The sequence below is a fragment of the Nicotiana attenuata genome, unplaced genomic scaffold (assembly GCF_001879085.1).
Source record: "Nicotiana attenuata strain UT unplaced genomic scaffold, NIATTr2, whole genome shotgun sequence".
NCBI classification, from domain to species: Eukaryota; Viridiplantae; Streptophyta; class Magnoliopsida; order Solanales; family Solanaceae; genus Nicotiana; species Nicotiana attenuata.
In genome coordinates, this window is record NW_017670938.1 from 368,687 (window position 1) to 385,224 (window position 16,538).

Sequence of the window (16,538 nt, forward strand, 5' to 3'; positions counted from 1 at the left end):
AAATCATAACCCTAGACCTTTCTAAATCTTATTTACAACATTTGCTCTGTCAGTTATAAATTACTGCATTTTAATTACTTTCTCTTAGTTAGTAAACACTCAAATCGATATTTAATATTTCTGAAGGTTGATTACTTGAATTCTTGCGAAACTAGTAGTTGTGATTAATAGGTTAATTCCTTGTGGGATTCGACTCTGGACTTGTAAACCACATTATATTTGCAACGACCGCTAGACCTCTTAGGGCATCTCCAATCCTCCCCCATTTCTCCATAATGGAGCCATTTTTTGCCAAAATGCATCTCCAACCCTCCCCCACTTTTGCCCCCAAAATGGGGGATGAGGACTGTTACTCAAAATATGGAGTGACACTATTCTTCTCCTCCATTACTATTCATCCTTATTTTATTATTTATCTCTTTTAATGTCACGACCCAAATCTACCATGTCGTGATGGCTCCTAAAGTGGAACTAGGCAAGCCGACTCTGTTACCAAACAACCTGATATTTCAATTTAAAGGTTACTTCAAACTATTTAATAAATTAAAACTTCATAAGATAAATCAAAATAACAAAGTGCGGAAAGAAAAGCCCGACATGGGGGTGTCACTAGCCATGAGCACCTACTAAGAACTGTCCGATAAAAGAAACTAAGACTAATACAGTTTGGGAAAAACAACTAATAATATCTAAAGGAAGATAGGAGGGAGAAGAGCAGGGCTGAAATCACCATGCAGCTACCTTGCTAACTCCACAGATCCGCGACAGATGAAAATCAACAATCGCTAGCAATTCCACCAACCCCTGGATCTGCACACAAGGTGCTGGTAGTAATGTGAGTACGCCAACTCAGTAAGTAATAAAAGTAAATAAAGACTGAGCAGTAAGAAACACATAAAGTCCACCTCATGAAATCTCAGTAAGTACAACATGCTTTCAAATCAATATGTGAGTCAAATCATCTCGTTTAAAAATCCAGTTTCACTAAAACCGTTGTAAAACATCTTTCAACAGTTGTTCTAACAAAGTGATGAAACAACGAGTAAAAATGATGAAAACATAAACAACCCCTCGGGCAAAACATCACTTGTGAACATCCCCTCGGGCAAACATGAATCAAGAACAAGCCCTCGGGCAACACATCATATCACTCACTCAGGTACCCGCGCTCACTGGGGGTGTGCAGACTCCGGATGGGCTCCTACAGCCCAAGCGCTATAACAAGCCACCTCGTGGCATAAATCAATCAGGCCCTCGTCCTCTTATAATCATAAATCAGTAACAACATGCTGCGGCGCGCAGCCTGATCCCATAATATCCTCACTAGAACAGGCCCTCGACCTCACTCAGTCACAACCTCTCAAACCACTCGGGCTATCAGTAAAAACAGGGTGCTCAGCCCAAAATAACATTTTATGCATCAAAACGGGGTAATAGAGACTGAGTTATGAAATCAATAAAATACAGTATGACTGGTATATATCTTAAATCAAAACAGTGGAAGGATAATAAGAAAAGGCCCCTAAAGGGTGCAAACAGCTTTGGCACAAGGCCTAAATATGGCATTCAACCCAATTTATAGTAGTTCTTTCTAAAACACATAAGAATCATATAGTATTCAGTTAAATACTCAACTTTATAGTTGCTACGGGAGGGACCAAGTCACTATCCCCAATGGTTCACGCCCACACGCCCGTCACCTAGCATGTGCATCACCTCAAAGTAGTAAAACGATGTGAAATCCAGGGTTTCATACCCTCAGGAATAGATTTACAATCATTACTTACCTCAAAATGGTCAAATCCCTACTCCGCAACGCCCTTGCCTCTGGATTCGGCCTCCAAACGTCCCGTATCTAACCAAAAGCAATACCAATATACGCTAATGGAATGAATTCCACAAGAAAAACTAGAAAATTAGGCACAAATCCCGAAATCCTCCCAAATCTGGCCCTCGGGCTCACGTCTTGGAATCCGACAAAAATCACAAAATTGTAACGACCCTACCGGTCGTTTTGAGCTTTTGCACTTTAATCGCCAGTTCTCGGGCATGACTTGCCCCGTGTAATGTGTTATGCCTGACGTAGATCATTGGTTTTGGTTTTCACGGAAATCGGTATGAATTTGAAAGAACAGTCTCAGTTGAAAGCTTTGAATTTGAAAGGTTTGACCAAGAGTTGACTTATTTGTATATGAGCACGGATCAGAATTTTTATGATTTGGTTAGCTTTGTGGGGTGATTTATGACTTAGGGGTGCGATCGAAATGCATTTTGGAAGTCCGTGGAAGGATTTGGCTTGAATTGGCAATATTAGTATTTTGGCGAATTTCGGTTGATAGGTGAGATTTTGATCCGAGAGTCAGAATGGAATTCCGAGAGTTGCTGCAGCTTTGTTATGTGATTTGGGATGTGTGTGCAAAATTTCAGGTCATTCGGAGGTGATTTGGTTGGGTTTTTGATCAAATGCATGTTTCGAAAGTTTTAGAAGAACTTAGGCTTGAATTCGATGTAATTTGATGGTTTTGGTATTGTTTGAGGTGTTTTGATGATTGGAACAAGTTTGAATGATGTTTTAGGATGTATTGGTACTTTTGGTTGAGGTCCCGGGGGCCTCGGGGTGATTTCGGATGGCTAAGCGGGAAGAATTTGGACTTGTGTTATTGCAGAAATTTCTGCTGTTGCTGGTATTTCCGCACGTGTGGAAAGGGGACCGCAGGTGCGGTCTCGCAGGTGCGAAGGGGAGGCCGCAGGTGCAAGTTTTGGTCTGGGCAGCTGTTTCCGCAGAAGCGGATGAGGAGCCGCATCTGCGAAGCCGCAGATGCGGAGTTTTTGTCGCAGATACAGGTTTTGGGGAGTAAGGCTGGAACCGCAGGTGCGGGTGAGAACCGCATCTGCTGAGTCGCAGATGCGACAGTTGGACCGCAGATGAGGAGGCTGGGATTTTAAGTTTTTTCCGCAGATGCGGAGATTGGGCCGCAGACGCGGTACCGCAGAAGCCATTGGTGAGTCGCAGATGCGAAAATATCTGGCAGAACATATAAGTTATTCCATTTCGCGAAATTGAGTTATTTCACCATTTTTGGACTTCGGCTTGAGAGCTTTTGGACGATTTGGAAGAGGAATTTCAAGGGAACTTCGTTAAGGTAAGAATTTTGGACCTAAAACACATTTCTATGGTAATATTTTATGGATTAAGACTGAAATTAAAAGAATTTAAGGGCTAAAAATGAAGGATTAGGGCTTGAGAATAAGAGGCCTTAAATTGAGGATTTGAGGGGTCATTTGAACTCCGATTTTGGTATTCTTGATATGCATAGACTCGTGGCAAGATAAGGAATCCGTTGATGTGGAAATTTTTGAGTTTCGAGAAGTGGGCTCGGGGCTCGGATTTTGCCAATTTCGGGATTTTTGATATTTTTCGATTGTTTTCGCTTGGGCTTTGTTCCCTTAGCATATTGTGGCGTATTCGTTCTGGTTTTGGTCAGATTCGATGCACGAGGAGGCCGATTTGAAAGACAAGGGCATAGCGAGCTAGAGCTTTGGCCGGTTTGAGGCGAGTAATGATTGTAAATGATATCCTGAGGGTTTGAAACCCCGTATCTGCACATCGTAGTGCTATATTAAGGTGACTTGCACGCCGAATAGCGAGCGTGGGGTAGAGCACCGTTGGGGATTGTGACTTGGTCCGTCCCGATTGATGAATTTATTGCGTATTTGACTGAAGTTTACTTGTTATCATCATAATTTGGGCTGATTGCCATACTTGGGTATCGTGCCAACTATTTGAACCCTTCGGGGATTGTTGTTGATATTTCCTCACTGTTTTGATTTTATACTTGAACTCAGTCATGTATTTTCCACTATTTTTTTTAAGGCTCAGCCAAGTTTATTTTGCTTTATCACTTGAAATGATATTTCCAATAGTAATTGGGTTGAGCATCATATTTTACTGTTGCCCTAGTGGCTTATGTGATTTTTGACTGAGTAAGGCCGAGGGCCTGTATTGTGAGGATACTTTTGGATCGGGTTGCACGCCGCAGCAGTGAGATACTGATTTGATTATGAGGCCGAGGGCCTAAGATATGTACGCCACGAGATGGCTTGATATTGCGCTTGGGCCGTAAGGGGCCCCTCCCGGAGTCTGCACACCCCAAGTGAGCGCCGTCGACGATAAATGGATCGGGCTGCACGCCGCAGCGATATATAGATCGGGCTGCACGCCGCAGCGGTACTGGTATTGTTCTATGTGTTTACTTTATTTCATTTGTCTGCCATTATCTGTTGTCTGTGCTACTTCATGCAATACCTACTTGATTGCCTGGCATTATTTGAAAACTGAGTGTTGTGCCTGAGGGGCGAATTTCTGTGCTTATCTGCACTATTGTTTTGCATTCAATTGCGTAACCGCTGAAAAAGTTATTTCCAAAAGAGGTTTAAACTGAGCCGAGATGTTTCTCTAAGGATTTCACAGCTTCACTATTTTCTAAAAAGGGTTTTACACTGCTCTATACAGCATAACGCTTTGTTTTACGTGATTTCTTACTGCTCAGTTATTATTTACCTTTATTTCTCATTGAGTTGGAGTAATCACTTTACTCCCTGCATCCCATGTGCAGATACATGTATTTATTCACCCGGTAGCGGGTTTTGGCTGATTGGAGGCAGAGCTATAGGAGTTTAGCGAGGTGACTGCCAGCGTTTGCAGCACCGGTTCTCTCTCTGTTGTTCATTATTCCTGTTCAGTGTATTTTTAGACCTTGTAGTTGTATTTACACTCTTATAGATGCTCGTGACTTGTGATACCCCGATTAGGGCTGTGTTGGGTTGTACTTCCGCTAATTAATATTATTAAATCATATTTTGACTGCTTATTTAGGTTTAACTATTTTTGAAAAGGCGATATGGGTTAGTTGGCTGGCCTTGTCTTCATGAGAGGCGCCATCACGACTAGAGCGAGGATTTGGGTCGTGACAAGTTAGTATCAGAGCCTAGGTTACATAGGTCTCACGAGTCATGAGCAGGTTTAGTAGAGTCTCGCGGATCGGTACGGAGACGTCTGTATTTATCCTCGAGAGGCTGCAGAACCTTTAGGAAAACTTCGCATTCTTGAATTCTTATCGTGCATCCCTGATTCAGCTTTAAAAGTAACTCTTGAAATTTCTTCCACGCGTTCGCATGCGCGCTCAGTATCATATGTGCCCTGATTGCTTGTGATTCCCCGATCGAGGGGCGAGATGTGATTTCTGTGAGTTGATGTTGGGCCAGTCTAGAGGACTTGAGGCTGGATCTTTGCCTATGGCTTGAGCATTGAGGTGCTGATTGTGTGAGTAAGTGTTTTGAACTTATATGTTCGGTATTGTCCCTATTAGTGGAAGTGACGGCTGGATAGCCACGTGACAAGTATGTTAGTGCTGCGAGATGTATTTACGTGACTTGGAAGTGACGACGAAGGTCTACTGGATGATAAGAGAACTATTAGGTGTTTGAATTCCATCGTGATTCGAGGTATAGCCCCGAGTTATGAGCGTGTGAAGGGTATCTTTCATGTATTTTGGTTTCGAGTGAAGTAAAATCCATGTTGCGGTATGATTTCAGACTCAGGAGGACTAAGTGACTACGGACAGTTTATGACGGTGGAAGGTATGCAGAAATGTTATATTGAGGCGAAGCAGGTGGGTTATCTCCTGCGGAGTGTTCTGAAGTGGTGTGATCCCTATGTGTATGTTAGAAGATCTCATGTGTAATTGAAAAGTATGTGTTGAAATTTGAAATTTCGGGTCGCTTAAGAGAGTGGGCTTAACTGTTGCGGGGATGAATGCGAGATTTGTAGAAGATTTACAGTACTAGATGATCTGTGTTTTCACAAACTTATAAATTATTTGAGTTTAATCTCACTATGGTATTGTGGCATCAATAGAATAAAAGTGTTATGAGTTATTGACTGTATCTTGATCTATGGCTTCGAGCGAAGTGGGGGAGTCGGTTGTGAGCAGTTGATTGCACGGTTAGGTGCTATGTTGGTTCCAGTTTGGGGCGTGCGAGTGAATTAGCTATGGTTAGAGTAAAGGAAAATTTTGACAAAGGTTATATTATGCTTCATAAGGTATGAGAATCACGGAATGTCTAGAGTTGTTGTTGGTAAAGAATGCTTGGTGCATAGAACAAGTAGTTGCTTGGTTGTATTGGGATGAGGATTTATTTCTGCGGTATCGGAGTGCCAATGAGGACGGGTGGTTCTGTTCGTTAGGGCAGGTAGATTGTAGTTCGAATAAGGGTGAATGACTTGCGAGGATGGCTCTAATATGTTCACGATTCTACAGAGAACAATTGAGTATTCTAAAGTTACATATGCGGTTAGAAACTGTGTTTTCATTGGAACAGGTCAAGACTTGTAGTATTCCTATGTTAATTGTGGGATTCTAGGTATCAATATCAGAAAAGTAAAGGTAATGAATTTAGATTCGCAGGAAGTTCTGCAGAGTAAAGTATTCTGGAATGATCGAGTATCGGATGTGTGTTAGATATTCAGACAGTGTGGTTTTATGCTTGGGTCTTGTGTGGTAAGCCTGGGTTGAGGAATTGTGGTGCTACAGCAAGGAGAAATATCAAGTTGAAGATGAATCAGAAAGAAATTTAGATGGATGGAGTAGCTTGACAGTAGACCGGATCGGCATGGTAAGGATATGATTAATTCTTTGTGTGTGCTCGAGGTAATGAGTTTGTACTAGTACTTTGCAGCAATGCTCTTGGGTTTCGACGGCTTGCTTAGCTTGGTCTAGTTATAAGGATTCAGTCCTAGCAGTTTAGTTTGTGCAAATGGAGTTGGGAGAGTTCTTGATGGTTTTCACCGCGGTTTGGAGATGTATATTTTCTATGGGCGTGCGGAGCATGGGATGTACAGTGATTTTTCTTCTAGATGGGACCAATGGAAAGTTCTTGACTAGTTGAGTGCGTAGATGTCTGTGGCTCGGAAGGGAGATTAAGTTTTCATGTTATCCTCAGAGGGTATGGTATATGCGGTATGTTGTGGAGGACCGATACTTGCGTGTGTTAGGTTACAGTTTAGTGCTGAAAGGAAGTTCATAAAACTCTTAGGCAACGGGTAGCCTCAGATAATCAAGGAAATGGTACTGCTAATTGGAAGTGATTTGACGGGAGTATATGTTTCAGAAAAAGGGTAATGTGATCAAACTGATGATACCTCGGTAGTATTACATCATTTTCTTATTGGATCGACTGGTGGTATTTGGGTTTGCTTGGGGCACAGGGAAAATTTTAGAGTATCTATCGTGGAATGATTGGGCATTAAAGGTGTGCATGTATTCGGACGACGAAATTGGGATATGACATGGTGAGTCATGTGCCGTGTGGATGTGAAGACGAAAGTTCTCATATACAGGCTATGATGTGGTTGTGGATCGTGTGTATCGGCACTGTTTGGCAACTACCGGGATTTGGAGGCCCGAGTGGATCTTTCTTTGCTTGGTATGTCAGATTTTGGATATGATATTGGGGTGTAGACTGGTTGTCTCAGTGTTGGGTTATTCTGGACTATTGCCCTATGGGCTATGCCGGAAACGCCACGGTTGAGTGGCGATGTGCGTCGGATTATGTTCTAGCAGAGTGGTTTATATTTCAAAGACCCAGCGGACGGCTGGGGAGGATTTCTTTTCTTAATTGGGCCTTCATGATGGATGTCAGTGCAGAGGTTTCTACCATTGATTCAGTTCCGGTGTTGAGGGACTTTTCGGATGCGTTTTTTGTGGCCGGGCATGTCGCCGGGCGAGGTTGTGGATCTCGGTATTGATTTGGTGCCGGGCATCGTATCGTATGGCTCCGGTAGGAGCTGTAGTAGTGGAAGAAGCAGCTTCAGGCTTCCTTGATGATGAGTTCGTTGGCAGGCCAATGTGGATGTGTGTTCTAGCTTGAGTCGGCTTGGTTGGCCCCGAATTGTATTGTTGAGGGATAGGTTGATTCGATCGTTATTGAGCTTGTTAGTGATCTGGGGATATCTATGAGTTGCTTTTCTGTGTTGTAAGACGTTATGATTTGTTGGTTATGGGCACATGTGGTGCGGTTCTATTGGGAATTCATAGTGGAAGTCGAGCGGGAAGAGTAATTGGGTGTTGCTCGGTGAATGGCATAACAGTTATGTCCTATCGGGTTGCGTGGCGTATGTTATTTGTTTCACCGTGGGTGTAATGATTTGCTTTGGTTCCAGACATCAAATTGTGCGTGGCCGTCGATTTGGAGCATAGTGACTTGAGGTGTTTCGTGTGGAGTAGTGTTTGGATAGGATCGCGCATTGTAGCGAGGCTACGTGGAGATATGACCTTTAAAGGTAGATTCATGTGTTCTATTTCTATGATGTGAGACGGGTTCTCAGCCTTGTGTTGTGATGGTACTTATGAGCTTGAAGTACAACTCTTTCGTTTGGGTCATTTTCAGGATTTGAATATGTTCAGACCGTTTCTTATTGGTGCGCGTATTATGCAAGTTGTGGCTTAGGCCTGTATTGATGTGTCATGTCACCAGAGTGGTGTGTTGGATTCGAGGTGATCGTTGGGATCATTAATGAATACGAACGAATTTGATTTCAGCATGTTAGATGGGTAAATATCGAGGTTCGGTTCAAAAATTTGCTATGGTAATTGCCAGAGGAGAAATGGCCTCATGAATGGTTGATCTGAGAAATGGTTAGGGTTTATTGCGTGTTTCATTTATCGTTGGAAGTATATGAAAGTGTTGGAATGAAACTTTAGCTAATAAGAGATTTTCTATCGGTATTTGGTTGTTGTAGGCAGCAGCTGTGAATGGAAGTTATGGCTGCATGTGTTTGAGTTATGTGGTATATCATATAATTGCACCTGAGGTTGCAGGCATGGGCTATTACAGCTGGTTCGGGACTATTCAGAGTATAGGTGTGAGGTTCTGATCGTATTGATGGTTTCAGAAGTGAAAGTGTGGTTCTAAGGGTTTATGGATTAGGATGGATTGTGCAATTTCAGCTACGTTGTGTTATCAGACCTATATGAGATAGGGTGACGTGGGATCACCCCCTGGTATATGCATGGTAAGGTTATTCAGCGAGTGTTTGGCCTTTAAAACAACTTTGAGTACGTTCGAGGACGAACGTGTGTTTAAGTGGGGGATGATGTAACGACCCGACCAGTCGTTTTGAGCCTTTTGCGCTTTGACCGCCAGTTCTCGGGCATGACTTGCCCCATAGGATGTATTATGACTGATGTAGATCGTTGGTTTTGGTTTTCATGGAAATCGGTATGAATTTGAAAGAACAGTCTCAGCTGAAAGCTTTGAATTTGAAAGGTTTGACCAAGAGTTGACTTATTTGTATAGTTTCATATTTTGATATATTGTATATGATGTCCATGTGCTTTAGCAATTGGTTTGTTAACTTGGGCCAAATGCCATGTTTGGGGCCTTTGTGCCGACATGTTTAGACCCTTAGGGGTATTTTTACTGCTTTCCTCACTCTAATTGATTTGAAAGCATATCCTCAGTCATGTTTTACCTGCTTATTGTTTAATTCGATTTCATTACTCTACTTCTTAATATATGAAAACTGTTTGGGCTGAGTTTTCCTAATTTTTGACTGATGTGCCCGAGTGGCCGTGAGGTTAATGACCGAGAGAGGTTGAGGACCTAATGGTGAGGATTTTATATATATATATATATATTATGGATCGGGCTGTACGCCGCAGCGATATTATACATATATTATGGATCGGGCTCCACGCCACATCGATATTTATATGGATCGGGCTGCACGCCGCAGCGGTATGTATTGGATCGGGCTACGTGCCGCAGCGATATGACGCTTGGGCTGTAGGAGCCCCTCCGAAGTATATACACCCCTAGTGAGTGTAGTCGACTATACATTACGGATCGGGCTGCACGCCGTAACGGTTATTATTATTATTATTATGAGATATCTATTGAGCTGGAGTGCTAAGTGTGAGTACTGATTGACGAGCGACTGAGAGGCTTGCCCGAGAGGCTATACTTATGAGTGATACCTTGACCGAGTGGCTTGTTTATGATATACTTCTATTTTCACTCCTCTTTATTACTGAGCCTCTGTTGAAAAATGTTGAATAAATGTCTTTAATGGATTTTTAATTGAAACTGGAGTTTACGAGATAACTGGTTATTGAACTGCAGATTTGACTTGATATTTCTATTGAGATTTCTTATATGATTTTAAATGCTCGTCACTGCACTCAGACTTTATTTACATTAGTTACATACTGAGTTGGCGTACTCACGTTACTCCCTGCACCTTGTGTGCAGATCCGGGTGCCCGAGCATCAGAGTGAGAGCTTCCAGCACTCTCAGAGTTTTATCCGGAGATCGCAAGGTAGCTGCACGGCGTTCGCAACCCTGCTTTCCTCCTTCCCATCTTAGTACTTTGTATTTCAGACTCATTTTGTATTAGTTAGACAGTGTTTGGCTGTACTTAAAGGCTCATGACTAGTGACACCAGATTCCGGCTGTGTTAGTATATTTCGTACTAGTTTCCGTATATTTCTGTTGATTTATATATTACATATTAAAGATTTGAGACTTAATCTATTTTTAGAAAAATGATATTTTAAAAGAATTCGATGTGGCAAATGTTGGATTGGCTTGCCTAGTACTGCGATAGGCGCCATCACGACCGGGGTATTTGGGGTCGTGACAAGTTGGTATTAGAGCCTAGGTTACATAGGTCTCACGGGTCATGAGCCAGTTTAGTAGAGTCTCGCGGATCGGTACGGAGACGTCTGTACTTATCCTCGGGAGGCTGCAGAACCTTTTGGAAAAACTTCACATTCTTGAAATTCCTGCCGTGCGAATCTGTTGATTCTAGTACTAAACTTCTGTTATTCTATTCTCTCACAGATGGTGAGGACACGTGCTACCAGTCAGGACGGACGACCACCAGTTGGGGCCACTAGAGGTCGCGGTCGAGGCCGTGGTAGGGGCAGGGGTATAGCCCGTACAGTAGATGGGGCAGCACTTGCAGATCCACCAACCGCCCCAATTCATGATCAGATTCCAGTGGGGGATGCTCCAGCGGGACCAGCTCAGGCACCCGCTGTGCCTATTGTCATTCGGAGTCTTCAGGAGACCTTGGCTCAGATCTTGACCGTGTGCACTAGTCTTGCTCAGGCGGTCGCAGTGTCTACTACCACAACCACTTCTCAGGCCGGGGGAGGCACTCAGACTCCCGCTGCCCGCACACCCGAGCAAGTTATTCAGGGATTGCAGACACCGGAGGCACTACCAGCCCAGCCGGTTGCACCTGCTCAGGGTTTTGTAGAACCAGTTATGGCTGAGGACGAGCAACATCGATTGGAGAGGTTTGGTAGACTTCAGCCTCCGACTTTCAGCGGTACAAAGGGCGAGGATGCCCAGGATTTCTTGGATAAGTGTTAGAGGATTCTTCGTACAATGAGTATTCTGGAGACCAGTGGGGTCGCATTCACTACTTTTCAGTTCTCTGGAGCTGCCTTTACTTGGTGGGAGGCTTATGAGAGGCGTAGCCTGTTGATGCAGCACCCCTTACCTAGCAACAGTTCTCCGTTCTCTTTTTGGAGAAGTATGTGCCACAGTCCTGCAGAGAGGAGCTGCGCAAGTAGTTCGAGCAGTTGCGTCAAGGAGATATGACTGTGACGCAGTATGTGATGAGGTTCTCGGAGTTAGATTGTCATGCTGTTTGGTTGGTTCCTACGGATAGAGAGAGGATCAGGAGGTTTATTGATGGCCTCACATATCAGCTTCGGATTCTCGTGACCAGGGAGAGGGTGCCAGGCACTACTTTTGAGGAGGTTGTTGATATTGCTCGCGAGATTGAGTCAGTTCGTCACCAGGAGCGAGATGAGAGGGAGGCCAAGAGGCCTCGGGGATCTGGTAGCTTTGGTGGAGCTCCTTCGAGAGGTCAGTTTCAGCACGGCATAGGCTGTCCATTCAGACATGCTCAGTCAGCTCGCCCAGTTCCTCGTGGGGCGTCATCGGGCCATGGTTCTCACAGCTCACATCAGGGCCTTTCATCGCTCAGTGCCCTACCAGCCTAGAGTTCGTCTCGTGCTCCATCGGTTCAGGGTTCTTCCATGCCAGGTCCTTCTACTGGTCATCCCGGTGCTAGGGGTTCCCTTCAGTCCCCGTTCCCCGCACCAAGGAGTTGTTATGAGTGCGGAGAGTTTTGACATATGAGGAGGCACTGTCCTCGCCTTCTTGAGGGTCCATCTCAGCAGAGGGGTCAGCCCTCGACTTTAGCTCCAGTTACTTTATCACCCACTCAGGCAGCTAGGGGTGGGGGTCAGTCAGCTAGGGTCGTCCCAGAGGGGGAGGTCGATCAGGTGGTCAGGCCCGTTTCTACGCACTCCCAGCCAGACCAGATGCTATTGCTTCAGATGCTGTGATTACATGTATTGTCTCAGTCTGCCACAGAGATGCCTCTGTATTATTTGACCCTGGTTCTACTTTCTCGTATGTGTCATCATATTTTTCTCGTTATTTGGATACGCCCCGTGAGTCTCTTGTTTCATCTGTTCGTGTATCTACTCCGGTGGGCGATTCTATAGTTGTGAACTGTGTATATCGGTCGTGTGTGGTGACTATTGGGGGTCTGGAGACCTGAGTGGACCTTTTGTTGCTTTGTATGGTGGACTTTGATGTGATATTAGGCATGGATTGGCTATATCCTTGTCGTGCTATATTGGACTGTTATGCTAAGACAGTGACGTTGGCGATGCCGGGTGTGCCGCGGATTGAGTGGCGAGGTTTGACTGATTTTATTCCCAGTAGGATGATTTCATTTCTGAAGGCCCAGCGGATGGTTGGGTAGGGTTGTCTTTCATACTTAGCCTTTGTGAGGGATGTCAGTGCAGAGACTCCTACGATTGATTCTGTTCCAGTAGTGAGGGACTTTCCCGATGTGTTTCCTGCAGACCTGCCGGGTATGCCACCGGACATGGATATTAATTTTGGTATTGATTTGGTGCCGGGCACTCAGCCCATCTCTATTCCTCCATATCGTGTGGAACCAGCGGAGTTGAAGGAGCAGCTTCAGGAACTCCTTGATAAGGGGTTCATTCGGCCTAGTGTGTCGCCGTGGGGTGCGCCTGTCCTATTTGTGAAGAAGAAGGATGACATTGATTACAGGCAGTTGAACAAAGTGACAATCAAGAACAAGTATCCTTTTCTTCGTGTCGATGATTTATTTGACTAGCTTCAGGGAGCGAGGGTGTTCTCCAAGATTGATCTCCGTTCAGGATATCACCAGTTGATGATCAGGGACTCTGATATTCATAAGATAGCTTTCAGGACCCGATATGGTCATTATGAGTTCCTTGTGATGTCTTTTGGGCTGACCAATGCCCTAGCAACGTTCATGCATTTGATGAACAGCGTGTTTCGGCCTTATCTCGACTCGTTTGTGATTGTTTTCATTGATTATATTCTGGTGTACTCACGTAGACAGGACGAGCACGCTGAGCATTTGAGAGTTGTATTGCAGCGGTTGAGGGAGGAGAAGCTTTATGCAAAGTTCTCCAAATGTGAGTTTTGGCTTAGTTCAGTGGCTTTCTTGGGGCACGTGGTTTCCAGTGAGGGTATTCAGGTTGACCCGAAGAAGATAGAGGCAGTTTAGAGTTGGCCCAGATCGTCTTCAGCCACAGAGATTCGCAGCTTCCTTGGTTTGGCGGGCTATTACCGTCGGTTCGTTAAGGGATTTTCATCTATTGCATCACCCTTGACCAAATTGACTCAAAAGGGTGTTTTATTCAGCTGGTCGGATGAGTGTGAGGCGAGCTTTTAGAAGCTCAAGACTGCCTTGACCACAACTCCAGTGTTAGTTTTACCAGCAGCTCCAGGTTCATATACAGTGTATTGTGATGCTTCAAGAGTGGGTATTGGATGTGTGTTGATGCAGAAGGGTAGAGTAATTGCTTATGCTTCCCGTCAGTTAAATCCCCATGAGAAGAACTACCCTGCTCATGTTCTAGAGTTGGATGCCATTGTTCACGCGTTGAAGATTTGGAGGAATTATTTGTATGGTGTGTCTTGTGAGGTGTTTACTGATCATCGTAGCCTCCAGCACTTGTTCAAGTAGAAGGATCTCAATTTGAGGCAGCGGAGACGGTTGGAGCTGCTAAAGGACTATGATATTACTATCTTGTACCATCCGAGGAAGGCCAATATAGTGGCCGATGCTTTGTATAAGAAGGCAGTGAGTATGGGGAGTTTGGCGTATATTCCTGTTGGGGAGAGACCTCTTGCAGTTGATGTTCAAGCCTTAGCCAACCGGTTCGTGAGGTTGGATATTTCGGAGCCCAGATGGGTATTGGCTTGTGTGATTTCTCGATCTTCCTTATTGATTGTATCAGAGAGCGCAGTATACTGATCCTCATTTGCTTGTCCTTAAGGATAGAGTTCAGCACGACGATGCCAGAGATGTGACTATTGGTGATGATGGGGTGTTGAGGATGCAGGGCCGGATATGTGTGCCCAATGTGGATGGGCTTCGTAAGTTGATTCTGGAGGAGGCCCATAGCTTGCGGTATTCCATTCATCCGGGTGCCGCAAAGATGTATTAGGATTTGAGACAGCACTGTTGGTGGAGGAGAATGAAGAAGGATATTGTGGTATTTGTAGCTCGATGTCTCAATTGTTAGCAGGTAAAATATGAGCATCAGAGACCGGGTGGCTTGCTTCAGCAGATAGATATTCCAGAGTGGAAGTGGGAGCGGATCACCATGGACTTTGTAGTTGGGCTCCCACAGACTTTGAAGAAGTTCGATGCTATTTGGGTGATTGTGGATTGGCTGACCAAGTCCGCGCACTTCATTCCTATGTGTACTACCTACTCCTCAGAGCAGTTAGTAGAGATTTATATCCGAGAGGTTGTTCGCCTGCATGGGGTTCCAGTTTCTATCATTTCAGATAGAGGTACTTAGTTTACTTCACAGTTTTGGAGGGCCGTGCAGCGAGTGTTGGGTACTCAGGTTGAGTTGAGCGCAGCTTTTCACCCTCAGACGGACGGGCAGTCCGAGCGCACTATTCAGATATTGGAGGACATGCTACGCGCTTGTGTCATTAATTTCGGTGGTTCATGGGATCAGTTTCTACCGCTCGCGGAGTTTGCTTATAATAACAATTATCAGTCGAGTATTCAGATGGCTCCATATGAGGCTTTGCATGGGAGATGGTGTAGAGCTCCAATTGGTTGGTTCGAGCGGGGCGAGGCTAGGCTACTCGGTACAGATTTGGGGCAGGATGCTTTGGACAGGGTGAAGGAGATTCAGGAGCGGCTTCGTACAGCGCAGTCGAGATAAAAGAGTTATGCTAACAAGAAGGTTCGTGATGTGTCCTACATGGTTGGGGAGAAGGTTCTACCGAAGGTTTAACCCATGAAGGGTGTTATGAGATTTGGGAAGAAGGGTAAATTGAGTCCTCGGTTCATTGGGCCTTTTGGGGTGCTTCGGAGGATTGGGGAGGTGGCTTATGAGCTTGCTTTGCCACCCAGCTTGTCGAGTGTGCATCCGGTATTTCATGTATCTATGCTCCGGAAGTATATTGGCGATCCGTCTCATGTTTTGGACTTCAGCACAGTTCAGTTAGATGGTGATTTGACCTATGATGTGGAGCCAGTGGCTATTTTGGAGCGTCAGGTTCGAAAGTTGAGATCAAAGGATATAGATTCAGTGAAAGTGCAGTGGAGAGGTCGGCCCGTGGAGGAGGCTACCTGGGAGATCGAGCGAGAGATGCGGAGTAGATATCCTCACCTATTTGAGACTTCAGGTATGTTTCTTGACTCGTTCGAGGAAGAACATTTGTTTAAGAGGGGGAGGATGTAACGACCCGGACGGTCGTTTCATGAGTTACCGCTTCGTTTCCCTTATTTCTGCTTCTTTGTGTGTTGTTCAGCTCTATTTCATCGCATCGTGTTGGTTAGTTTGGGTTCGGAGTGGTTTTGTGGAGAAATGAGACACTTAGTCTCTTTAGTTGGCCATTTAGTTGGAAAAGTCAACCGGAAGTTGACTCGTGAGTAAAAGATCTCGGAATTTGGTTTTTATGATTTAGATAGCTTCGTGAGGTTATTTGGGCCATAAGAGCGTGATCGGAATGTATTTTGGAGGTCCGGGGTAGATTTAGGCTTGAATTGGCGAAATTGGAATTTTGGCATTTTCCGGTTGGTAGTGGAGATTTTGATATAGGGGTCGGAATTGAATTTCGGAAATTGGAGTAGGTCCGTTGTGTCATTTGGGATGTGTATGCAAAATTTCTGGTCATTCGGACGAAGTTTGATGGACTTTTTGATCAAAAGTGGAATTCGGAAGTTTTGGAAACCTTAGGCTTGAATCCGAGGGTGTTTTGATGCTTTGATGTTGTTTTGAGTGTTCCGAAGATTGGTATAAGTTTGAATAGTGGTATATGACTTGTTCATGCTTTTGGTTGAGGTCCGAGGGGGCCTCGGGGTGATTTCGGATGGTTATCGGGAAGTGGGAAGTTGGACGTTGCAGCTGAAGCTGTTG